Raw genomic sequence first — 25882 nt, forward strand, 5'->3', positions numbered from 1 at the left:
GAGGAAATTGAGGTCCAGAAATGTAAAGTGACTTGCACAAGGTCACATGGTAGGCTAGTGGAAGAGCTGGGAGTAGAAGTCTCCTGACTTCCAGTCCTCTACTGTATGCAAAGCACTGTACTAAGTGCTGGAAAAACTGTAGGTAAGAATAAGGCACTGTCCCTGACTCCCAAAGTGCTCTAAGAACAATCTTAGAGTAAAGGAAAGCAGATTAGGAATGGATACACAAGCTAATAGGAAACAATAAAAGCACAAAACAGCATAAAAGATAAGGAAAATAATACAGTAAGATCAATAGGGTACTGTAACTAAAGAACAGAGTTTGTGGCTCAGATTTGTTTGCTTTGAAGCTTAGTAAAAGTTAAATCTACAGAAAATATTAATTTGGAGGTGTTACAATCCTAGACTAAACGAAAGCGAAGTTGAGGCTAGTCTTTTAATCTTATAAAATCGCATTTCCTAGGAGCAGAGAATAAAGCTATCTTTGAGCAACAAATTAAAGCAAAACAATGACAGCAACAAAACTACTATTGCAAATTAAAGGTGTGTTAGAGGAATCAAAATCAGATATAGCTGTGTAACAGATGCAAATCCAGCATTCTCCTTTTTGAAAATGCTGGTTGAATTTATAAGAATTGCTAGGCTTTTTCCCTAGTCAAACAGCAGATTATGCTGCTACCCTTTTTGTTCCTCCATTCACCCATCCAGGTTAAGCATTTCTCAAATTTTGCTGGCTTAGTTAAATTCTAAAACAGAATGAGGCAGCTTCTCCTCTTCCACGGAACAAGTGAGGAGTGATAAATCACTGTAAGCTTCCTAGATACTGCCAACTAAAAAAGATCATTACTTGTAAAATAGGTAGACAATCACTCTCCCCACATTCAAAACCCTCCTGAAATCACATCTCCTTCAAGAGGCTTTCCCTGACAAAGCCCTCATTTTCCCAAATCTGTCTTCCCGTCTGTGTCACCTACGTTCTTGGCTGTGAGCTCCTTAAGTACTTTGATGCTTGCTAATTTTCAGTCAGTCAATTTCATTTATTGAACACTTCCTGTAAGCAGAACATTGTACCAAGTGTTTTGGAGGGTAAAATAATACACTGTTGGTAGACACACTTCCTGACCAAATGAGCTTATCGTCTAGAGGGGGAGTCAGATATTAATATAAATTAATTATAGAAATTTACAAAAGTGTTTTGGGGCTGAGGGAGGGATGAATGAGGGGACCAAGTGCAAGGGTGATACAGAAGGAAGTGGAAATAGAAGAAATGAGGGCCTATTTGGGGAAGGCCTCTTGGAAGAGGTAGGCCTTCAGTAAGATTTTGAAGGTTGGGAGGGTGATTGTCGGATATGAAGAGGGAGGCAGGACATGGGTGAGAGATCAGCAGTGAGATAGATGAGATTGAGGTTCAATGAGTAGGCTGGCATTAGAAGAGTGTAGTGTGTGGGCTGGGTTGTAGGAAGAGCAGCGAATTAAGGAAGGAGGAGGCAAGGTGGTTGAATACTTTAAAATCGATGGTAAAGTGATTCTGTTCGATGCTGAGGTAGCTGGATGACCACTTGAGGTTCTTGAGGAATGGGGAAACACGGACTGAATGTTTTGTAGAAGAATGATCTGGACAGGAGTGGGGAGAGACAGGAGGCCGGGAGGTCAACAAGGAGAATGATACACTAATCAAAGTGGGATTATATAGGATTGGATTAATATGGTAGCTGGATTGAGAGGAAAGGGTAGATTTTAGTAATGTTGTGAGGCTGAACCAGTAGGATTTAGTGTCTGATTGAATATGTGGTTCGAATGAGAGAGATGAGTCGAAGTAAAACCCACATTAAGGGTTTGTGAGGCAGGAAGCGTGGCGGTGCTGTCAACAGTGATGGGGAAAGTCAAGGGAAGTACAGGGTTAGGGAGGGATGATAGGGAGTTCTGTTTTGGACATGTTCATTCATTTACTCGATTGTACTTGAGTGCTTTATCGAGCGCTTACTGTATGCACAGCACTGTACAAAGAGCTTGGGAAGTACAAATGGGCAACATATAGAGATTGGTCCCTACCCAAAAATGGGCTCACAGTCTAGAAGGGGGAGACAGACAACACAAAACAAGTAGATGTGTCAATAATAATAATAATAATAATGGTATTAAGCGTTTATTATGTGCAAAGCACTGTTCTAAGCACTGGGGGGATACAAGGTGATCAGGTTGTTCCACATGGGGCTCACAGTTTTAATTCCCATTTTGCAGATGAGGTAATTGAGGCACAGATAAGTTAAGTGACTTGCCCAAAGTCACACAGCTGACAAGTGGCGGAGCTGGGATTAGAACCCATGACCTCTGACTCCCAAGCCCGGGCTCTTTCCACTGAGCCATGCTGCTTCTCTAATCAATACCATCAATCTAATCAATATATATAATAATATATATTATATATATTTAGTCAATATTATCAGAATAAATAGAATTATAGATATATACACATCATTAATAAAATAAATATAGTAAGTATGTACAGATAAAATAGAGAAATGTGTAGAAATATATACAAGTGCTCTGGGGAGGGGAAGGGTGCAGAAGAGAAGTGGGGAGGAGGGGCAATGGGGAGCGGAGAAGGAAGAGAGGAGGAAAAAGGGGTGGCTCAGTCTGGGAAGGCCTCCTGGTGGAGGTGAGCTCTCAGTAGGGCTTTGAAGGGAGGAAGAGAGCTAGCTTGGTGGATGTGCAGAGGGAGGATTTCCAGGCAAGAGGAAGGACATGGGCCAGGGGTCGATGGCAGGACAGGCAAGAACGAGGCACAGTGAGGAGGTCAGCAACAGAGGAATGGAGGGTACGGGCTGGGCTGTGGAAGGAAAGAAGGGAGGTGAGGTAGGAGGGGCCGAGGTGATGGAGAGCCTTGAAGCTGAGAGTGAGGAATCTTTGCTTGATTCGAAGGTTGACAGGCAACCACTGGAGATTTTTGAGGAGGGGAGTGACATGTCCAGAGCGTTTCTGTACAAAGATAATCTGGGGAGCAGAGTGAAATATAGACTGAAGCAGGGAGAGACAGGAGGATGGGAGATCAGAAAGGAGGCTGATGCAGTAATCCAGTCAGGACAGGATGAGAGGTTGAGTCAGCAAGGTAGCAGTCTGGATGGAGAGGAAAGGGCAGATTTTGGCGATGTTGTGGAGGTGAGACCGGCAGGTTTTGGTGAAAGATTGGATGTGTTGGGGTGAATGAGAGAACGGAGTCAAGGATGACACCAAGGTTGCGGGCTTGTGAGATGGGAAGGATGGTAGTGCCATTTATAGTGATGGGAAAGTCAGGGAGAGGACAGGGTTTGGGAGGGAAGATGAAGACCTCAGTCTTGGACTTGTTGAGTTTTAGATGGTGGGCAGACATCCAGATGGAGATGTCCTGAAGACAGGAGGAGAATTGAGCCTGAAGGGAGGGAGAGAGAACAGGAGTGGAGTTGTAGATTTGGGTGTCATCAGTGTAGAGATGGTAGTTGAAACCGTGGGAGTGAATGAGTTCACCAAGGGAGTGAGTATAGATAGAGAACAGAAGGGGACCAGGAACTGACCCTTGAGGAACCCCTTCAGTGAGGGGGAGGAGGAGCCTGTGAAGAAGACTGAGAATGTACGGCCAGAGGGATAAGAGGAGAACCAGGACAGAGTCTGTGAAGCCAAGGCTGGATAGCGTGTGGAGGAGAAGGGGGTGGTTCAGTGTTGAAGGCAGCTGAGAGGTCAAGGAGGATTAGGATAGAGTAGGAGCCACTGGATTTGGCAAGAAGGAGGTCATTGGTCACCTTTGAGAAGGCAGTTTTGATGGAGTGTAGGGGATGGAAGCCAGATTGGAGGGGGTCTAGGAGAGAGTTGGAGTGGAGAAATTCAAGGCAGCAAGTGTAGACCACTCGTTCTAGGAGTTTGGAAAGGAAGGATAGGAGGGATATAGGGCAATAATTAGAAGGGGCAGTGTTAAGTTTGAGTTAAGTTGAGGGGCAGTGTTAAGTTTGAGGTATTATCTTTGAGGTATCAGTGGAATGGAGTCTGATGGAATCTCCCATCAGGAAAGATGAATGAGTCTCAGTCTTGAAGTTTCAAGATGAAGCATCTGATCAGAGGAGTTGATAATAGTGCTAGAGGCTTATGGAGTATCACTAGCAATCCCTCCTTCCTGCCAGTCATGTTCCTTACTTTTCAACTTGTTCTCCTATGGCTTCTACCTTTTGTCCTGATTTGCTGTGTTTTAGTGCCATCCACTTGAATTATTCCAAATGACAAACTGTTAGCATAATGTTGCATGGTCATAAGGATTAATAACACGGAGAGTACAGGTGGGCATCATAGGTTGCAAACTTCCCTGTCAGAGATATTATCTTTTACTTCTATTATGTTTCCAAGTGCCAGAAGGCACTTGATAAGCACTAATGATTATGATTAAGTATTTGTGTGTCCTTTTGGGTGTGGGAAGCTGTACTGTGCTCAAAGCACAGGAAGAGGCTGTTGGAAAATTCCTAACACTTTTCAGGGTATAAAAGAGAGGTTAGAACTGCTTTATATATTTTATGAATGGATTTAATTACAAAACACACGATGCGTTCTGAATACACATAAGGAAACCAATAGTGTATACTAAGCCCTTGTTTTGTGACAAGCACTGTGCTAAGTTCTGTGGTTGATACAAATTAATCAGCTAGACAGTTTCTGCATCCTCACATAGAGCTAATACTCTAAGAAGTAGCTGTAGCTGGTTTCTTATCCCCATTTAGCAGAAGAGGAAATTGAAGGGCAAATATATTAAATGATCTTCCTGAGGTTACATAGCAGGCTAGTGGCAAAGCTGGAGTTAGATTGTAGATTTCCTGACTCCCAGCATCTTTCCAATAGTGGATGGAGTTATCTATTTAGATGGGTAGATTGGCTTTTAGTGCAAACTGCACATCTTTTCAAGGACCTTAAAGATTGTCAGAAGTCCAAATCAGGAGTGAAAAAACAAACTACATTGGTGACTTCCTAGTTGAATGAATTGCAGTACTCAACTCCTATGTGGTCCCCAGTGGCCTGAAAGGGTGAACTGGTCAGATAATTCTGCTGCTATGGTTTGGGTGTTCATTAGTGCAAGATTTTACTGGTCTGCCTCCTGTCCAGTACTCATTATTTTAAGTGATTACTATGTGTAAAGCACTGTTCTAAGCACTGGGGTAGTTACAAGATGATTGGATCGGACGCAGTCCCTGTCCCACATAGGACTCTCAGTCTAAATAGGAGGGAGAACATGTTTTTAATCCCCATTTTACAGATGAGGAAACTGAGGTACAGGGATATTAAGTATCTTCCCCTGGTCACACAGTAGCAAGTGACAGAGTAGCGACTAGGACCCAGGTTACCTAATTCCCAGGTTGTAAAATGCTTTTCATTTAACAAAGTTGTCCTCCTGAACATTCTAGAAATTAAAACGATTATAAGATATCTGGGGGGTTTCTACCCTCAAAATGTTCCCGGTGTGGCCCCACAGAACCAACAGACCATTGTAAAGGGTGAGAACCATATTCCTCCCAAGTTCAAAGACCTACCACCACCTCCTTTATAATGTTTGAAAAACATTTCACTTACAGTTCTGCCTGTGAGGGCTCCTTTTCCTTCCTCCTGCATTCTATTAACACGATTGGCAATATTGACAAGAAAGGAAAGGATGGTCTCCTTTCATCTCCAATTGATTCTCTCCTTTCATCTCCAACTGATTCCTGTTTTTCTATTATGTGATTTCGAGATCTTTTTTCTTTCACTCACTCTCTTTCGGTGACTATGGATGATGAGATTACTCTTAACGTCCTTTATATCATGTTACGCTTCCAGAGCTTCTTGCTCAGACCTCTTGTGAGCATAGCTCCTTCAGTGGACGAGACAGGAAACGGCATAAAAAAAGTATCATTTTCCAACTCTTACAGATTAAAACCTGCGTTTTACCTCCATAAAAGTCTTAGGAAATATTTCCATTGTCTTCTGGAGGATATTTGCTTTGAGATATGAGAGTGAGTACAGGGATGGAGCCTTTTAAGACTGTGTGAAAACACTAAAGAGTTTGGACTTTTTTCCTCACTGGAAAATCAAGCATTAAAAGGTCCCATTTAATCTTTGATGTTCAGGCCAGCGTCTTATTTTAAAATATTTTTCTTTATCTGTAGCCAATAAATGCTGAACAAATAAAAGATACAATTTTAAAGATTAAGTGGTGCATATCTGATTGAATATCCAATAAACAAGATATTCCATTTCCCTGAAAATGCAGACTTCCCTTCTGGAAAAGGCAGATAAATAGAGTTCCAAATGTATTTTGTTACTTGGCTTTTTTTTGTTTCTTTCATCTATGTTAATTTGGTTTTCTGTTCTAAGCACTGTTCTAAGCGCTGGGGGGGATACAAGTTGATCAGGTTGTCCCACGTGGGGCTCACAGTCTTCATCTCCATTTTACAGATGAGGGAACTGAGGCCCAGAGAAGTTAAGTGACTTGCGCAAGATCACACAGCAGACATGTGGCAGAGCCAGAATTCAAACCCATGACCTCTGACTCCAAAGCCCGGGCTCAGATAGAAGTTAATGAGGTTGGATGCAGTCCCCGTCCCACATAGCCCTCATAGTTTTGATTGCCATTTTACAGATGAGGTAACTGAGGCACAGAGAAGTGAAGTGACTTGCCCAAAGTCACACAGCAAAGGAGTGACAGAGCTGGGATTAGAACCCAGGTCCTTCAGATTCCCGGGCCCATGCTGTATCCATTAGGCCATACTGCTTCTCAAGATCATTGAAAGGAAAATGGGATTAAGATTTCAGCAAACTGAACCCAGCCCTCTCCCTTGGAAGGGGAGAGGCAATAGACCTAGAAGGTTGGCTGGACCACAGGTTTGGCCATGCATTCCTGCAGTATGGCCTGGGGCAGAGGGGCTACTGGCTAACTGTCCCCTTGTCACTTCTCTCTGGGTCCTTTGAGGCAGGAAATATTTTAAATATCAAAACCTGAGTGGAAAGCTGGTAGCATCAATCAATCGTATTGAGCGCTTACTGTGGACCGAGCACTATACTAAGCACTTGGGACAGTACAGTACAACAGAGTTGGTAGACATGTTCCCTGCATCAGAAATGACAACACACTTGTAGAAATCCCACAAAAGTTGGTGGGTCCAAAGTATTGATCTCAATAAATGGCTAAGAGGCAGCAGCATAGATAAATCAGTGGTATTTATTGAGTGCTTACTATGTCCAGAACACTATACTAAGCATTTGGGATAGTACAATATAACAAAAGGAGCAGAAATGCTCTCTGCCCATAATGAGTTTACAATCTAGAGAGGGAGACAGGTATTATTATAAATGAATAATTTATAACAATTTAAAGTTATGTACGTAATCAATTGTATTTATTGAGCACTTACTGTGTGCAGAATACTGTACTAAGTGCTTGGGAGAGTCCAATTTAACAGAGTTGGCAGACACATTCTCTGCCCACAATGAACTCACATTTTAATATAAATGAATAATTTAGAACATATAAAGATATGCACATAAAGGTTGTGGGGCTGGGGGTGGGGGAAATATTAAGTGTCCTAAGGTCACAGATCCAACTGCATAGCCAACACTGAAGGGAGAGCAAGCAGGGGTAAAAAGGCATCTTGGAGGAGATGTGACCTCAGTTGATTGTAAACCCGGTGTCACAGACAGATGGAATGGTCTGAGGAAAACTGGGAATTATCGCCTCTCACCAAGGAAACACACAAAGCACCAAGATCTTCACTGGTAACCCAGATCTGAATGCTGACTCAAAATTCTGTTACCTAGGCAGCACAGAGTCCAATAATACGTGGCTTAGAGAAGCAGTGTAGCTTAGTGGAACAAGCTCGGGCTTGGGAGTCCGAGTCTAATCCCAGCTTCACCACTTATCAGCTGTGTGACTTTGGGCAAGTCACTTAACTTCTCTGTGCCTCAGTTACCTCATCTGTAAAATGAGGATTAAGACTGTGAGGCCCACGTGGGACAACTTGATTAGCTTGGATCTACCCCAACGCTCAGAACAGTGCTTGGCACATAGTAAGTGCTTAACAAATACCATCATCATCATCAATATTATTATTTTATTAATGCAGTGATAGACAAGTAGATAATGAAGTAGAAAATTGAACCAAGAAGGCCAACATTTCCATTCAGAGATCAAACAGAATATAGCTGCAGCATGGTTTTAAGCTCCAGACCATACCAACAGTCTATAGAGCTACTATGCTTTCTGATCTTCTCTATGGCCATGGTACTTCTATCCACCAAATATGCAATGTCTGACTCCTTAAGGAAATCTCAGCATCACTGACCTGCTACACTCAACATCAAGGGCCAAGGCAGTATCACAAACAACAAAGTTATAGAGAAGTCCTTGGAGGGGGCAGTTAATGAAAACCTCTCCATACAGGGCACGGTCCTTGCTTAGATGCTGCAACAATCTTCCCATCTTGTGTACTGTTACGTGGGGCCTTGGTTCCCGTGATATTTGGGATGATGAGAGAGGCTGACCCGGCTTTCAGATGACCACCCAGGGAGACTGGTGGCTCGGTGATTTCAACCACTCTTTGACTAACATAACATTAGTAGTATTGTACTTACAAGAATCTTATTTATTTAAAGATGTTAATGCAGTTTTAATAATCCAATCTAATTGAGCACTTGCTGTGTGCAGAGTAGTGGCTAATCAGTGGTAAGTAGGTTAGTACAGTCTGGGAGAATCTCAATCATTACTTCACTAAGAATAGTCCAACTTCTGAAATTTCTTCAAATCTCTATCTACCCACCCCAGTTTTTTAAGGATGTTTTTTGATCTATGGACATTTGTGCAGGGGTCGTCTTACTGAAGTCTTTTACTGTATTCTGTACAGATTCAGTCTTCCTCCTGTTGACTACCATTTTGTCCTGGAAAAGGAGAATGGATGGTATTATGGGAAGCCACGGTGTGGTTGGATGTTGGGGATTAGGGGTTCAGACCCAATGTGCCTTTATCAGCCCCACATCCCCTGGATCCCCTATTAAAATAGCCCTGGAATAACGCTACAGATTTATTCAGAGTTGCCTCAGCTTTCGGCATCATTACTATGGTTGATTGCTATTGATATCATTGCTAGGAGAAGCAGCATGGCTCAGTGGAAAGAGCAAGGGCTTTGGAGTCAGAGGTCAGGGGTTCAAATCCCAGCTCTGCCAATTGTCAGCTGTGTGACTTTGGGCAAGTCACTTAACTTCTCTGTGCCTCAGTTATCTGATCTGTCAAATGGAGATTAAGACTGTGATGCCCCCGTGGGGCAACCTGCTCACCTTGTAACCACCCAGCGCTTAGAACCATGCTTTGCACATAGTAAGCGCTTAGTAAATGTCATTATTATTATTATTATGGTGGACTTGTGGGCAAGGAATGTGTCTGTTAATATACTGTATTCTTCCAAGCACTTAGTGCTCTGCACAAAGTGAGCACTCAATAAATACGATTGACTGACTGAAATATTAAGGATATTTGTGACGTGATTTGCTTGTATACTGGGTGAGGTGTGGCCATGGTGCATAGTGGAAGGGCAAGTAGAAGATGGAAATAGATGTGGGAGAAGCTGGGCTCTGGGTTGAGAAGCTCAGCAAGAAAACTTGGGAATCTGTTCATGAGGCTTTGGGTTCAGTAGGTGAATGTTTTCCATGTGGTGCAGTTCTGGATGAGGGACTTTTGCAAGAATCTGGATCATATTAAGCAAATTTTAAGAAGCCAAGCCCATCTAATCGCTGTCCCTTGTGAAGTAAGTGCTTATAAATAATCAAATAAAAAGGGTTCCTTCCTGGGACAGTGCTTGGAGCTCTAACAAACCCCTTCCTTCAAACCTACAACTTTAATTGTAGTGCGTGAAATTCACATCTCATCAAAAACTGTACCTCGATCTTGTTTAGCTCACCTCCTACTTCTCACCCACATCCTCCCTCTGGCCTGGAATGCCCCCCCTCTTCAAATCCAAAAGACAATTATCCTCCTCGTCTTCAAAGCTTTATTAAAGGCACACTTAATAATAATAATAATAATAATAATAATGGCATTTATTAAGCGCTTACTATGTGCAAAGCACTGTTCTAAGCGCTGGGGAGGTTGCAAGGTAATCAGGTTGTCCCACGTGGGGCTCACAGTCTTCATCCTCATTTTACAGATGAGGTAACTGAAGCACAGAGAAGTTAAGTGACTTGCCCAAAGTCACACAGCTGACAATTGGCAGAGCCAGGATTTGAACCCATGACCTCTGACTTCAAAGCCCGGGCTCTTTTCCATTGAGCCACGCTGCTTCTCACACTTCCTACTAGAGGCCTTCCCTGATTAAGCCCTTTTTATTTTCTCACTCCCTTCTGCATCACCCTGACTTGTTCCCTTTATTCATTCCTGCTCCCAGCCCCACCGCACTTACATACGCATCTGTAATTTATCTATAGTACTGTCTGCCTCCCCTTCTAGACTGTAACCTTGTTGTGGGCAGGGAAAGGGTCTTATATTGTACTCTCCCATGTGCTTAGTGCAGTGTTCTGCACAGAGTAAGCACTTAAATACGATTGAATGAATGAAATCCCTTCCTTTATTTCATTTGAACTTCCAGAGACAACAGACAGTAGAGGCAGAAAACTCTGGTTTCACAGATCCTTCGAAAGCTGGGTATGCCCCAACTCCAGAAGGGAATTTCTCCCAGTGTCTGTTGCTGTTGAATTCACAGTTTAACCCACTGCTGCTAAAATGATGCAGAGAAATTATCAGAAGGTGTAAAAAGGAGAGGGAAGGGTTGTGGTTGTTAGAAGTCTCTGGTCTGCATCCACCCACTGTTAGTATGAGGTTCTTAAAACTTGGACTTTTATGCACTCAGTCTTGTGCCTTCGATGATGGCCCGCTTCACTTATTTTTAATGTTACTATTATCCTTATTGCTAACATTTATTGAGTATATGTCTCAAGCATAGAGCACTCTACTAAGCACTTAGGGATATATGTAATGCATGTAAATTGAAGGCCGTCCCTGACCACAAAGAGTTTGTAATTCATGAGGGGAGTTAAGCAGAGAAAAATAACCATCTTACTCACTACTTCCCTCCCCTTATCAGTCCAGAGCCAGCAAAGTTTGGTGCTGGGGAAACACCATGGCCTTAGAAAGATCATGGGCCTGGGAATTAAAAGACCTGGGTTCTAATCCCAGCTCCACTACTTGCCTGCTGTGTGACCTTGCACAAGTCACTTAACTTTTCTGTGCCTCAATTTCCCGTACTGCAACATGGAGATTCAATAGCTGTTCTTCCTCCTACAGAGACTGTGAGTCCTATGTGAGACAGGTGCTATGTCCAACCCAGTTACCTGGTATTCCCTTCAGAGCTTTGTATAATGTTTGGCGCAATAATGCACACTTGACAGACGATTAGTAGTACTGTGCTTACAGGAATCTTATTTATATAAAGATGTTAATGCAGTTTTAATAATCCAATCTATTGAGCACTTCCTGTGTGCAGAGTAGTGGCTAATCAGTGGTGAGTAGGTTAGTACAGTCTGAGAGAATCTCAATCAATATTTCATTAAGAATATCCATCCCAGTTTTTCAAGGATGTTTTTTGATCTATGAACATTCGTGCAGGGGTCGTCTTACTGTGGTCCTTTGCTGTGTTCTATACAGATTCACTCTTCCTCCTGTTGACTACCATTTTGTCTTGGAAGAGGAGAATGGATGGTATTAGATCCTTTTCTCTGGAAGAGTGCCTGTTCAGCCTAATGAAGAAATCCATGTGCTTCGTGGACTGCTGAACTTGGTGAGTGCTCTTAAGAGTGAAGTGGAAATTCTAGTTTGTGCTGAAAAGTGGTTCATCTCCCAGAGGAGCCAAAGAGAGGGAAATTACACTGTATTTGACCTATTGCACTGATTCATTGTTCTTTCAAGGAGTTAAATTGTGGAAACTTTTTTTCTCCCCCAAAAACACCTTCTTTGTATTAACAAACTATTGTTTGGGATTAAGCTGTGTTGTGGATGGTTTTGAGATCCCACCCTGTGTTTTAGGAACCAACTAGCTTGCTATGAGCTTTGGCAAGATTTCATGTAATTTTGTGTCTCTCCATTTTGCACCACAAAATTGAAATGTGGTTGAATGTTTGTTTTCATAATTTCCACCCTCCAGTTCTTTCTCATACGATCAGAGTCCTTTTTATTAGCAGGACGTTAGGCTGGCCTCCTGGAAATGTTAGCTATTTTGCCCACAAGAAACTTTCAGAGGATGACATACTGACTTAACCTACTTAAATAGGCCCCCAGAAGGGGATAGAGGAGGTTAGCAGGTCAGATCTGGGAAGTGAAACATTTCTTTTCTCCATTTGAAAGCTCACTTTGGATTGGCTTTTAAAAGGCTCTTGATGATGGCAATGGTGCCTCTTTCTTCCTTGAGTTGCAGACCTTCAGAGTTTTCATGATTTCAGAGCTGGGGGCTTCAGGATGGCCAGCCCCTTCCAGGAAGCAAGTTGCTACGCCACTGATGTTGTAATATTTAGCGTTTGTTAGCCGGTTTGCTTGGTGCAGATTTAGGCCAAAACCATGAAAACGGAGACTGTTAGGAAGTTCATCTAGCCTGGACACTTGGCTGAGGCTGGTGGTGCCAACTAATGTGTGTGCGTTGCCCTTCTTGTCATCCATCCTCGTGGTACAGGATGAACTTTCTTACACTCCTATGGTTTCCTCCAATAAGAACAAAGAAGCATCCCCCCACATGCAGATCTGCTTAAAGGCCAAAGCCAGTGAGGAAATAAGCCACATCTTGTGAATAATTTAAGCCCAAATTCCCGCAGTTAATTTGTTCGGTTTTATTGCGTACATACAGATTTGTGGGTTCCCTTTACTCATTCTCCATATTTTTGTTGTCAATTGTATCTATGTTTGTCCTCCCATTCCCACTGTGCATATATCATCTGTTTCTGTCTGTCTCCCCCATTAGATTGGGTGCCCCTTGTAGCCAAGAACCACATCCTACTCTCCCAAGCACTCAGCTCAGTTATTCCTCTCCCATTCTCTCCTCATCATAATCTCTGTCCTTCTTTCCTTCTCTTGGTTCCCCTGCCTGTCCCACTTAGACATCTCCAAAATTTGCTCATCTTAGCGTGCTGCACTGGGAAAAGGGTAGCATCAAAAGAACCCCTTGCTTTTGGTCAGTCAGACTGAGAAGATTTCAAAACACTTGAATTAGCATTGCTGATTTCTTCCTAGTATTGACCCAGATTTAGGCAGTTTCAAAGATGATCAAGTAATCTTTCAGCTATATAGAGTGGAATTCCAGGGCAGGAGAAAACAAATTACTGATTTAGTGTAATCTCCTGAGGTCCTGAAAGAGTTAATACTTTTGCAAATGCACTATTGGCACCTAGACAGTAGCCTAGGAGTCAGAAGGCCAAGCAGATTGTAATTATTTGGCAGTATCTGTTCAATGAACTCAGTTACTCTTTTTAGGAGTCCTTCTGGCACATTTCATTAATGAAAATACACTCATTTGGAACTGGCTCCAAAGACAATTAAAGGAAAATCATCATCTGTCTTTTAGCTTTAGCTAAGTAGGATTGAATTCATTAACCCAAAGTTCAAAATCCATGAAGAGAGTTGTATCCAAATGAATAAAAAGTTTATGAGCAATAACAAATGTTTTGTTTACAAAAAGAAATGTGTTGATTACCCATATATAGAAATGCCTTGATTACTGTATCAACCTCCTTGCTGACCTCCCTGCTTCCTGTGTCTCCCACTCCAAACCATATTTCCCTCTGCTGCCCGGATCTTTTTCTCTAAAAATGTTCAGTCCATGTTTCCCCACTCCTCAAGAATCTCCAGTGGTTCATATCTGACAGACTATTTCTCTCCCCATCTTCAAAATCTTGTTGAAGGCATATCTCCAAGAGGACTTCCCTCATTTCCCCTTCCCTTCTGAATCATCCTTGCACTTGGATTTACTCCCTTTTTCACCTCTCCCTTAGCCCCACATATCCATAATTTATTTATATTATTGTCTGTCTCCCCCCTTGAGACTGTAAGCTAACTGTGGACACACAATGTTATATTATAGTGTACTCTCCCAAGTGCTTGGTACAGTGCTCTCAACACAGTAAGCACTAGAGAAATATGAATGATGCATTGGGTCACTTTACTGTTTAATCACTCTGTCAAGTTCTTTCAACAGATATGCACAAAATATTGTGATTGAAATCCATAACTGTATCTTGGTCTTGTCTCTCCTGTCTCTTATCACTTGTTTCCCCTTCTCCCTACCTAGAACTTCCTATTCAAATTGTCCAGACCACCCTACTCTTCAGCTTCCAAGCCCTCCTAAAATCACGCATCCTCCAAGAAGTTTTCCCCATTTAATTTTCATTACTTTGGGATAATTACACCCAAAGCCATCCTTACCACTTTTGGCATATTTTTTCATTGACATATTCCACATATTTACACATTACTTTTCCATACTCGTGCTGTTGCCAAGTTCTATAATTTTCCTCTTGCTTCCCCTGTGTATATATATTATCTGTGTCTGCCTGTTTCTCTTTGGGATTGTAAACTCTTCATAGGAAGGGAGTATATATTTAGTTTTTATTGTTCTCTTCCAAATGCCTAGTTCAGTACTCTGCACACAGGATCTCATTACTATTGAATGAATGAACAGATTTACAGGGCATATTACATATTATTCAAGGTTCTATTTTGACCGTTGCTAGAATACTTTCTCTGCCTAGTACCTTACACAAAGTGAGATGGCTGTGCTTTGCCAATAGTATCATTAAGGTGGTTTCCTAATAGGTTTTATCATTTTGGTTTGTCTGGGATTTAATTTATGAACCCCTGCCTTTGAAGATATGTACAATTACCCGTTTAACTATCTCTCAGGTCTAAAACCTTAAACAAGGCCGGGTGAATTTATCTTGTTTACTACAGTTAGTACAGACTACAGCACCTCTCAGGGTCGCACCTGGAGAGTTTCCAGTACTCTATCATTCTCAACTATGAGAGGGAGAGTAAAGCAGAGGCATCTCCATACCTGGCTTGGGCAGTGGCTAGCAAGTGGAAGGCAATCTGTTACAATTCAAAACTCCCCTGTGCTGGGCAGCAGCGGCATGGGAGGGATTCAAGGCTGGAGATTTGGGTTTACTGTGCAGACGGAGGTAATGGTAAACCACTTACATGTTTTTACCAATTAAACTCTATGGATACACTACCAAAATGATTGCAGATAGAGGTGGGACATTCTGGGAGAGATATGTCCATGGCGTAACTATGGGTCAGACACAACTCGAGAGCATAAGACAACAACAGGCTACAGAGGTGCTTTGGGATATTCCAAATTTTTCCACCAAATTGGAAAAAAATTCCTTAAGGGCAGGGAGTGGGTTTGCTAGCTGAATTGTGTTCTGCTGAGCACCTATAGCAGTGCTCTCTACATGGTAAGACAGAGCTCAGTAAATATTGTTGATTTTTATAATTATTCAAAAATAGATAACTGCATTGAATTAGGTTTTAAAGATTAATTGGTAGCTTGCTTGTGGAATATTACATTTTAAAAGCATTTATAAATTTAAAGCATTAAATTTTGCCTAAAATATACCTGTTCAGTCTTGCTATATTTAATTGTCTTCAATATTTGAAGATTAAGATGGTGAATTCTGATCTTGGATGGGAATGTTGCTGAGGAGTGACTTTTCTGACCATTTTTGCACACAGATTGACCATCTTTGCTGGACAGATTGCTTTTTGTTGTGCTGGCCTTTATTTTCAGTTTTATCTTTGATCCACATGAAGCTACTGCTCAGAGTCCCCCCGCTACATGGATAATAGTAATATAAGTAATATAAGTTAAGTGCCCACTGCATCCAACAGCCTGTCCCAAGTGTTTGAGAAGTATACAACAAAGAAGTAACATGTTCTTTGCCCACAGGCTCTTCAGTGAGGAAAACCGACATATTAGTATTTACCTACAGAGTGTTCAGAATAAATAAGGAGGATTAGATATAAATTTGCAAGATCTACAGTTAGCTGATAGGTTTATTTGTCTTTGGGTGCTGAGAACTAATCAGGGGGGACTTATAGGAGGAGGTGAGATTTTAGAAAGGCTTTCGGTTTGGCAGCAGCTGTCATCTAAATTATTTCCAAGTTGAAGGCACAGGCGATAGAGGACAGGGAGTTGAGGGAGGAGTACGATTAGGTTCAGCTTGGAAGGAATAAAGTAACTGAGTTGAGAAAATAGTGGGTGAAGAGGGCGGATGGAGATTGTACTCTCCAAGTAATTCAGTGCTCTGCTCAGAATAAGTGCTCATGAAATAGCATTCATCGATTAAATGATTGAGTGGTGGAAATTTTGAGGAGTTTTTGTTTCTTCCTCTCGGTGAGCCTCTTCCTTTCCCTCTTATCCCCTTTCCCTGACTAATTAAGAAAGGTGGTAGTGCTATATTATGGATTGAGCTGGGGGTTGCGGGGAGGGATTCCTGCCACTGTCACTCTAGCTGTAGATTATGATTCTCACTCAGGAGGAAAGTGCCTTTCTTTACCAGATGTAATGCATTCATTGCCCTACCCTTGACGTTGCAAGTGGTCAGAGGGAACATTCATCACATTGTCCTTGACCTTGTACCTGCAGCTGTGTCATTTAAACAGAGTCAATCTCTTTTTCGTTGTTATACGGAGCAAAGAAAAGAGCGAACATTCCTGAACTCATTTGAAATACCTGACTCAAGCTCCACAGAGGAAATTACAGGATAGAGGTTAGGAGGACATGAAATATATGAGCTTTTATAACTACCTCCAACAAACAGAACATAGTGGAGCAAATGGTAACTTGGGCTATTGAAAAAATATGCCTTAAGGTGATATAAAGTCCTGCTGGCTAGCTTTGGAATTCCTTGACTGGGACTCAACTTCAAACCTCATTGACATTTCTTGATTTTTTTTTTGTGGTCCGACTAAGGTATATGTATAAAAAATATCATATATAAAATATGTACAATACCGCAACAGAAATGAACATATTAGGAATTATGAAACAAAATTAAGTCACAATGACTAGGTTTTCTTATGTTTCATGATTTCAAATACAGATGTGGGTGATAAGGTTCTGTTTTATAGCAGAGAAACTTTCTGTTTCAATACTGGGGGTGTTTCTAGAGACAGCTAAAGAATTATCAATGATTTCCTCAAGTCTGAGTCCAAGGTGACTGTATTCTAATCTTCCTTTACCTGTCAGTTGCCTTCGACACAGTTTTGAAGAGTTTGGAACAGGACTTTGCATACAGAGGGCAGTTAATAAATACTATTATTGCTTTTGACCACCACTTTCTCCTTGGAATGCTATCAGATTTTGAGCTGACCAACACAGCAGCCTTTTGATTCTCTTCCTATCTCTCTAACAGCTCTTTCTTATTTCATTGTACCTCATACCTTAACTGCGGGTGTCCTGCGGAGCTTTGTTCTGCGTCAATTGTTATTGAGTGCTTATGTTGAGCAGTCAATCGATCAATTATATTTATTGAGTGCTTACTTTGTGCAGAGCACTGTATTAAACACTTGGGAAATTACAATATAACAGTGTAACAGAGTTGGTAGACACATTCCTTGCCCACAGTGAGCTTAGTCTTGAGTCCTCAGTCTTTTCACTCTGTACTTACCTTCTTTGGAAACCTAGCCACTCACATGGCTTCAGCTACTTCAGATTACTCCCAACCTGACACCTTCATTCATTCACTCAATCGTATTAATTGAGCACTTACTGTGTGCCCAACACTGTACTAAGTGCTTGGGAAGTACAAGTTGGCAATATATAAAGACAGTCCCTACCCAGCAATGAACTCACAGTCTAGGACACCACAACTTCTAGCCTTTTAGCACCTTAAATATGTCCAAACTAAACTTCACATCTTTTTCTGTATTTATTTTTACTTTGTTAAGCATTTACTATGCATCAAGCACTTTACTAAGCATTAGGCTAGATACAAGCTAATCTAGTTGGACACAGTCCATGTTCCACATGGGGCTTACAGTCTTAATCCCCATTTAAAGATGAGGTAACTGAGGCAAGGAGATATTAAGTAACTTGCCCAAGGTTGCACAGCAGATAAGTGGTGGAGCTGGGATTAGAACCCAGGTCCCTGTGATTCCAGAGACCATGCCCTTTCCACTAGACCAAACTACATATTTCCTCCTAAACCCTGCCCTCCTCCCAAGTTTTTCCATTAGCAAGCACCACTATCCTCTCTATCTCTGAATCCCAGAAACTCAGAGTCATCCTGGACTCTTCACTCCAACCAACTGTTAAATCCTAGCTATTTTTCCTTCAAACCTGCTCCTTCTATTCCACCCAAACAGCCACCATCTCCATTCAAGCTCTCACTAGACTAATGAATCAGTTTTCTCACAGTTATCCTTGCCTCTAGCCTCACCCAACTTGAACCCATATTCTAAAGTGTTGATGGGATCATCTTCCTAAACATTAGTCAGCACACAGCTCTCCTCTCCCCATAAACCTCCATTGGCTGCCCATCTCCCTTCACATGAAACAGAAAGTCCTCATTATTTGCTTTAAGGCTTTCCACCACCACTCTTCATTTTGCATATTCTATTCTCACGCTTTGCTCCTCTTACTTTCCACCTATACCCCACTCAGATCTTGACCACCTCCTATCCCTTACTCATGCTGTACCCCTATCCTGTAACACTCTCCTCCCCTAAATCTGCTGGACTTCAGGCCTCTCTATTTTCAAAGCCTTCCTAAAATCCTAGCTCCTCCAAGAAGCCTTTACTGATTTTATTCTTTACATCCTGATTTGTATCTCCACAAAACCTACTCTAGCCTAGAGATGTCGATTCAAATCCATCCTTGGTGTGTATGTATATTCAGTTGTACTCACATTTATTCTGAGACCATTATTTGTAAATATTTTGATGTCCATCTTGCCCGTTAAATTTTAAATGCCTTACGGGTTGGGAGCATGCCTTGAGGTTCTCTTGCATTTTCCCAAGCTCTTAGTACAGTGTACTGCACTCAGGGTCCATGAACACTCTTGAATGTATCAATATTTTTGTTAGCTGTACCACATTTGGTGTTCATTGAATGCCCCAAATATTGTGTGTTATTGAATACATTTTTATCAGTTAAAACCCCAAATGGATTTTTTAAACATTTTACCATTTCCATTACTTATTTATCTGTCTTCTCAAAGCAAAATTTGAATCATATGTTTCTGGTTAATTTACCCTTGCCTCATCAAAATGCAATTTTAAGGAGTCTGATTGATTGCCAAGAATCCTTTTTTTAAAATCCTTTACCTTTACCTAAAGCACCTGCATAACTCCTTTTCCATTTTTCCATAGAAGAAGGAGGTCACCAGAATCAGGAAACAATGCATGTAAACCCCAAAGGGCCAAGGTATTGTTGAATCCCCAGAACCGAGAGGTTTTGTTGCATTGAAATCTAGTTGGGATCGTGCTCTGCCCTTTTGAGAATTGCATGTGAAACTTGCTATTATTTTTAATTGAAACATCTTCTTCTGATGCATATGCCTGGACTCCATCTCTCCATCACAATAGGAAGGCAGAATTGATGCCATATGCTTTAATAGAACGAGGATGTAGATCATAGGAAGGGTGTGCCTCATGAATAAAAATTAGAAGTGATGTCTTTCTCCTCCTTCTCCATTTCCACGTGGTAGCCAAGTACATCTCATGATTCTGAAACTTCACTAATAGCTGGAAATATGTGGCAAAATGTAGGGATCCAAAAATAAAGAAACTCACCCTAGTATGAAATGCAGGGTGAAACTGAGTCTAGTGGAGTTTGCTTTGTAACCAAACATTTTCTCCAAAAGGGTCTGGTGCACATTTGTATTATAAAATATCTTCAAAGTAAAGCTTGAGCCAACCAATAGTTGGGACTTCTCAGTCTGATATTCTAGTAAAAGCACTTGGCTACACAAAACCTCCAATACCAACTGGTTAATTTTCTTTCATTCTGTTGGAAGAGTGTCTCTGTAATGCACATTTGATTATTTCAGGGAAAAACTTGTGACTATAGCTAGAATGGAAAACAAATCTGTGCATTGGTGAGTTTTTTGAAGCAAAGATTATTTCCCACCTAGATGGCCCACTGTTTAGAAATGTTCCCTGTGCCCCAGTCTCATCTATTTTGCCACTGACCCCTGTCTCATGTCCTCCCCCTAACCTGGAATTCCTTCCCCCTCCATATATGCCAAACCCCTGCTCTCTCTACCTTCAAAGAATTATTAAGGTCACATATTTTCCAAGAGGCCTTCTCCAATTAAGCCCTCTTTTCCCCAGTTGGCTTTCCCTTCTGCATCACCTATATACTTGGATCAGTAACCATTTGATATTTGTCCCACCACCAACTCCACAGCACTTATGTGCATATCTTCAAATTATATATTATAAATTATATTAATGTCTGTTTCCCCCTCTAGACTGAGAGCTCACTATGGGTAGGAACATGCCTGTTAATACTGTTGCATTGTACTCTCCCAAGCTCTTAATACATAAATGCTCAACAAATACCATTGATGGATCAATTGATTCTCATCAGAACTGAGTAGTTTTTCATTTTGACTTGGAGATCTATATCCTGCAAACACCATTTGTTTGGATTCATTCATTCAATCATATTTATTGAGTGCTTACTGTGTGCAGAGCCCTTTACTAAGCACTTGGGAAGTACAAGTCAGCAACATATAGAGACAGTCCCTACCCAACAATGGACTTACAGTCTAGAAGGGAGAGACAGACAACAAAAACAAAACATGTAGACAGGTGAATTGAGGATTGAGAACTGTGGATTGAGACACAAATACCTCCCAGGACAGGGTTAAATTCCTGGATAGGTCCTGCATTAGTGTGGCCATTCATCCAATGGAAAACCAGACAGTCTAGTTTTCAGATGGTTGATTCCCCAGTCTGGAACAGTCTTCCTTCTGCCTAGGCTCTTGTCACCAGGTTTCGTGGCCTGGGAAGTGAGATCTGCATTCCCAGGAAATTTGGAAGGATGATAATGATGGCATTTATTAAGCTCTTATCATCATCATCATCATCAATCATATTTATTGAGCGCTTACTATGTGCAGAGCACTGTACTAAGTGCTTGGGAAGTACAAATTGGCAACCTATAGAGACAGTCCCTACCCAACAGTGGGCTCACAGTCTAAAAGGGGGAGACAGAGAACAAAACCAAACATACTAACAAAATTAAATAGGATAGATATGTACAAGTAAAATAAACAAATAAATAGAGTAATAAATATGTACAAACATATATACATATATACAGGTGCTGTGGGGAAGGGGAGGAGGTAAGATGGGGGGGATGGAGAGTGGGACGAGGGGGAGAGGAAGGAAGGGGCTCAGTCTGGGAAGGCCTCCTGGAGGAGGTGAGCTCTCAGCAGGGCCTTGAAGGGAGGAAGAGAGCTAGCTTGGCGGATGGGCAGAGGGAGGGCATTCCAGGCCCGGGGGATGACGTGGGCTGGGGGTCGATGGCGGGACAGGCGAGAACGAGGTACGGTGAGGAGATTAGCAATGGAGGAGCAGAGGGTGCGGGCTGGGCTGTAGAAGGAGAGAAGGGAGGTGAGGTAGGAGGAGGCGAGGTGATGGACAGCCTTGAAGCCGAGGGTGAGAAGTTTCTGCCTGATATGTGCAAAGCACTGTTCTAAGCGCTGGTGAGGTTACAAGGTGATCTGGTTGTCCCACAGGGGGCTCACGGTCTTAATCCCCATTTTACAGATGAGGTAGCTGAGGCACACAACTTCTGTTAAGTAACTTGTCCAAATTCACACAGCTGACAATTGGCGGAGCTGGGATTTGAACCCATGACCTCTGACTCCAAAGCCCTTGCTCTTTCCACTGAGCCATGCTGCTGACTCTTGAGCAAATTGTGGGGGGGAGTTGGGGGGTCAGAGAAGAAATGCCCTGGGTTGCGGTAACCCCAGATGGACTTCCAAAGAAAGTGCAAGAAGGGGTAGATACAGCAGCCATGGATCTATTGTCCATTAATCTGAGTGGAGAAGAGTTAGGGATTTAGAAAGGATTTCCTGAAATGTGAGGATGGATATGAAGTGGGAAATGGTTACACCAATCCTACCGGGGTCCCCAGGTGCCATAGTGGAAAGCCATTTAGGGATGGATGGATCATTAGTCCAACTAGTGTAGAATTTCTTAAACGATAGGAAGAGAAAAACATTTCTCTAGTAACTTCTTCGATCTCCTGGAGTTGGAGAGGGAAGAAAGGCAGTGGTCTTTGAGGAAATAGTGCAGCTTTTGGGTGAATTGTTGCAGACATTAATGAACTATTTCTTGAGTTGTACTTTTCCACGTGCTTAGTGCAGTGCTCTGCAATCAATCAATGGTATTTATTGAGCACTTTATGTAGAGCACTGTATTAAATGCTTTGGAGAGCACAATATAACAAAGTTGGTAAACATAATCCTTGCCCACAAGGAGTTTAAAGTCTAAAGGAAGAGACTAATGTGAAACAGACTGCAAGGAGTAAGTGCTTGATAAATGCTACTGATTGGTTGGGAGAGGCACTTGAGAAGGCAAGAGTACCCTTGATTGTCTCAGTTAACTCAGTTACTCTTATTTTGACTGTAGCAATCAGCTCACTGATCTCCCTGCCTCCAGCTTCTCCCCTTTTCAGTTTTTTCCACACTCCACTCTGAGACATCTTTATAAAATGCCATTCTCAACAGATCACTCAATTCTTCATAAACAACCCATTAACTCTGTAACAAGCAGAAACTTCTGAGTATTGACTTCAGTCTATGGTATTTATTGTGTGCTTAGTGTGTGCATAGCACTGTACTAAGCCTTGGGAAAGTACAACACAATAGAGTTGGTAGACAAAATCCCTGTCCACAAAGAGCTTCTAGTCTAGCTCTTTTCTTTAGGAATAAAAACACTTGCCCTGTATTTGTGAAGATGACCATGGTATGTAGGGAATAAGGAATCCACAGATCCTTTGTTATTGGTGATTTTTAATCTAGTTGGTTCTATGGCCGAGGGGAAGGAGTCCAGGACTGGGAGTCAGAAGACCTGGGTTCTAATCCTGACTCCACCACTTGTCTTCTGTTTGACCTTGGGCAAGTCACTTCACTTTTCTGGGCTTCATTTATTTTATCTGTAAAATGGAGATTAAGATTGTGTGCCCCACAGGGGACGTGGACTGCGTCTGACATGATGATTGTGTATCTAACCCAGTGCCCAGTACAGTGCCTGGCACATATTTAGCACTTAACAAACACCATACAAAAAAAACCAAAACAGAAAACATTAACTAAACTGGCTACCAGATTTCCATTGGGGAATGTTGGAATGGTGTTGGGGAAAGAACATTCAGGAATCAGTGGGTGGATAATTTGGCAGAGCTTGCAGTGTTTCCCATCATTAATTAATGCCCATTTTTGTTGCTTGTGAAACTCTGGCAGACATTTTGTGGAATTTGTTCACTGGCTTGCTGAAGAACCAACCAAACTGGCTCTGATTGCTAATTAACAATAATTATGGCATTAAAGCTCTTTCTATGTATTGATCACTGTCCTAGGCACCGGGCAGATAACAAGTTAATCAGTCAGAGGAAGTCCCTGTCCCTCATGGGGCTCATAGTCCAGAGGAGAGGGAGAGCAGGAATCCTGATTTTACAAATGAGGAAACTGAGGTAGAGAAAAGTGAAGTGACTTGTCCGCCATCACACAGTGGGCAAATGCCAGAGCCAGGATTAGAACACAGATTGACTCCCAGCTCTATGCTCTTCCTGCTAACTAGGCCACGCTGCTTCTCTGATTATCCAATAAAATGGTATGTGGAGGGGGAGCAAAACATGGATATAAGGGAGAAGTTAAGCCCACATATTGTGGTAGGATCCACTCCCAGACAGAGAAAACATCACACATGCATTTTTGTTGTAGGCCTATAAGCAAGGCATGACTTCAGAAATTACTCCACTTTACTACACACTGAAATAAAAATGCTTAACAAAAACAAAAGTAATAGCTTTTGAATGTCATAGCTTTCTCATTTCTGCTGAACTTCAAAACCAATGAGAAGCTTTTCTTATGGGATGAAGTGAAAAGGTTGCTTTCCTTTGTAGATGCAAATCTACATTTCTGCCCCTGCTCTCTCCCCCTCCCTCCAGGCTCGCGTCTCCTCCTGCCTTTAGGACATCTGCATCTGGATGTCTGCCCGCCACCTAAAACTCAACATGTCCAAGACTGAACTCCTTGTCTTCCCTCCCAAACCCTGCCCTCTCCCTGACTTTCCCATCACTGTTGACGACACTACCATCCTTCCCGTCTCACAAGCCCGCAAACCTGGTGTCATCCTCGACTCCGCTCTCTCGTTCACCCCTCACATCCAAGCCGTCACCAAAACCTGCCAGTCTCAGCTCCTCAACATTGCCAAGATCTGCCCTTTCCTCTTCATCCAAATCGCTATCTTGCTCATTCAAGCTCTCATCCTATCCCGTCTGGACTACTTTATCAGCCTCCTCTCCAATCTCCCATCCTCTTGTTTCTCCCCACTTCAATCCATGCTTTACGCTGCTGCCTGGATTGTCTTTGTCCAGAAACGCTCTGGGCATGTTACTCTCCTCCTCAAAAATCTCCAGTGGCTACCAATCAACCTACGCATCAGGCTGAAACTCCTCACCCTGGGCTTCAAGGCTGTCCATCACCTCGCCCCCTCCTACCGCACCTCCCTTCGGTCCTTCTACAGCCCAGCCTGCCCCCTCTGCTCCTCTGCTGCTAATCTCCTCAGCATGCCTCGTTCTTGCCTATCCCGCCCACGTCCTCCCCCTGGCCTGGAATGCCCTCCCTCCGCACATCCGGCAAGCTAGCTCTCCTCCTCCCTTCATAGCCCTACTGAGAGCTCACCTCCTCCAGGAGGCCTTCCCAGACTGAGCCCCCTCTTTCCTCTCCCCCTCCTCCCCATCCATGCCCCCGCCTTACCTCCTTCCCTTCCCCACAGCACCTGTACATATGTATATATGTTTGTAAGTATTTATTACTCTATTTATTTTACTTGCACATATTTATTCTATTTATTTTATTCTGTTAATATGTTTGGTTCTCTGCCTCCCCCTTCTAGACTGTGAGCCCACTGTTGGGTAGGGACCGTCACTATATGTTGCCAACTTGTACTTCCCAAGCGCTTAGTACAGTGCTCTGCACACAGTAAGCGCTCAATAAATATGATTGATTAGGAAAAACCTTCCCTTTTTTTGTTAAGAAATTTAGCTGCCTCTGTGTAGCGATCAGTGCTTGAGTTGCTATAATGAAGGATTTCTAGACTGTGAGCCCACCGTTGCATAGGGACCATCTCTATATGTTGCCAACTTGTACTTCCCAAGCTCTTAGTACAGTGCTCTGCACACAGTAAGCGCTCAATAAATACGATTGAATGAATGAATGATTTGTTGTTTTAAACCTAACTAATCCTGCTACAGTCATCAAACCTTGATTATGATGATAAAATCCCTTCTATATGATTGTTAGCGGGACATCGTAACCAGTTCATCCCTGTCATATCTCTATGCTATGATTAATAGACTTTGCCACTGAGATGAGAGAGATAATACAAATAAAGGAATTTTTGTTGGGTTACAGGCCAAACCAGTTAGAGATGAAAGGTCTGGTACAGTGATCATTGTGTTTGCTACATCACACGTAAAATAACTGTGATGTACTCTTCTCTATTTCATAATTGCACTAGCAGTTATTGAGCACTCAGTGCAGTGCATGGAACTAAGGACTTGGGAAGTTAAGAATAATGAAGTGACTTTCCTACAAGAAAGCTTATACTTTAGTGGGTATTTAGCAAAGA

The sequence above is a fragment of the Tachyglossus aculeatus genome, chromosome 3 (assembly GCF_015852505.1).
Source record: "Tachyglossus aculeatus isolate mTacAcu1 chromosome 3, mTacAcu1.pri, whole genome shotgun sequence".
In the NCBI taxonomy this organism is placed as follows: domain Eukaryota; kingdom Metazoa; phylum Chordata; class Mammalia; order Monotremata; family Tachyglossidae; genus Tachyglossus; species Tachyglossus aculeatus.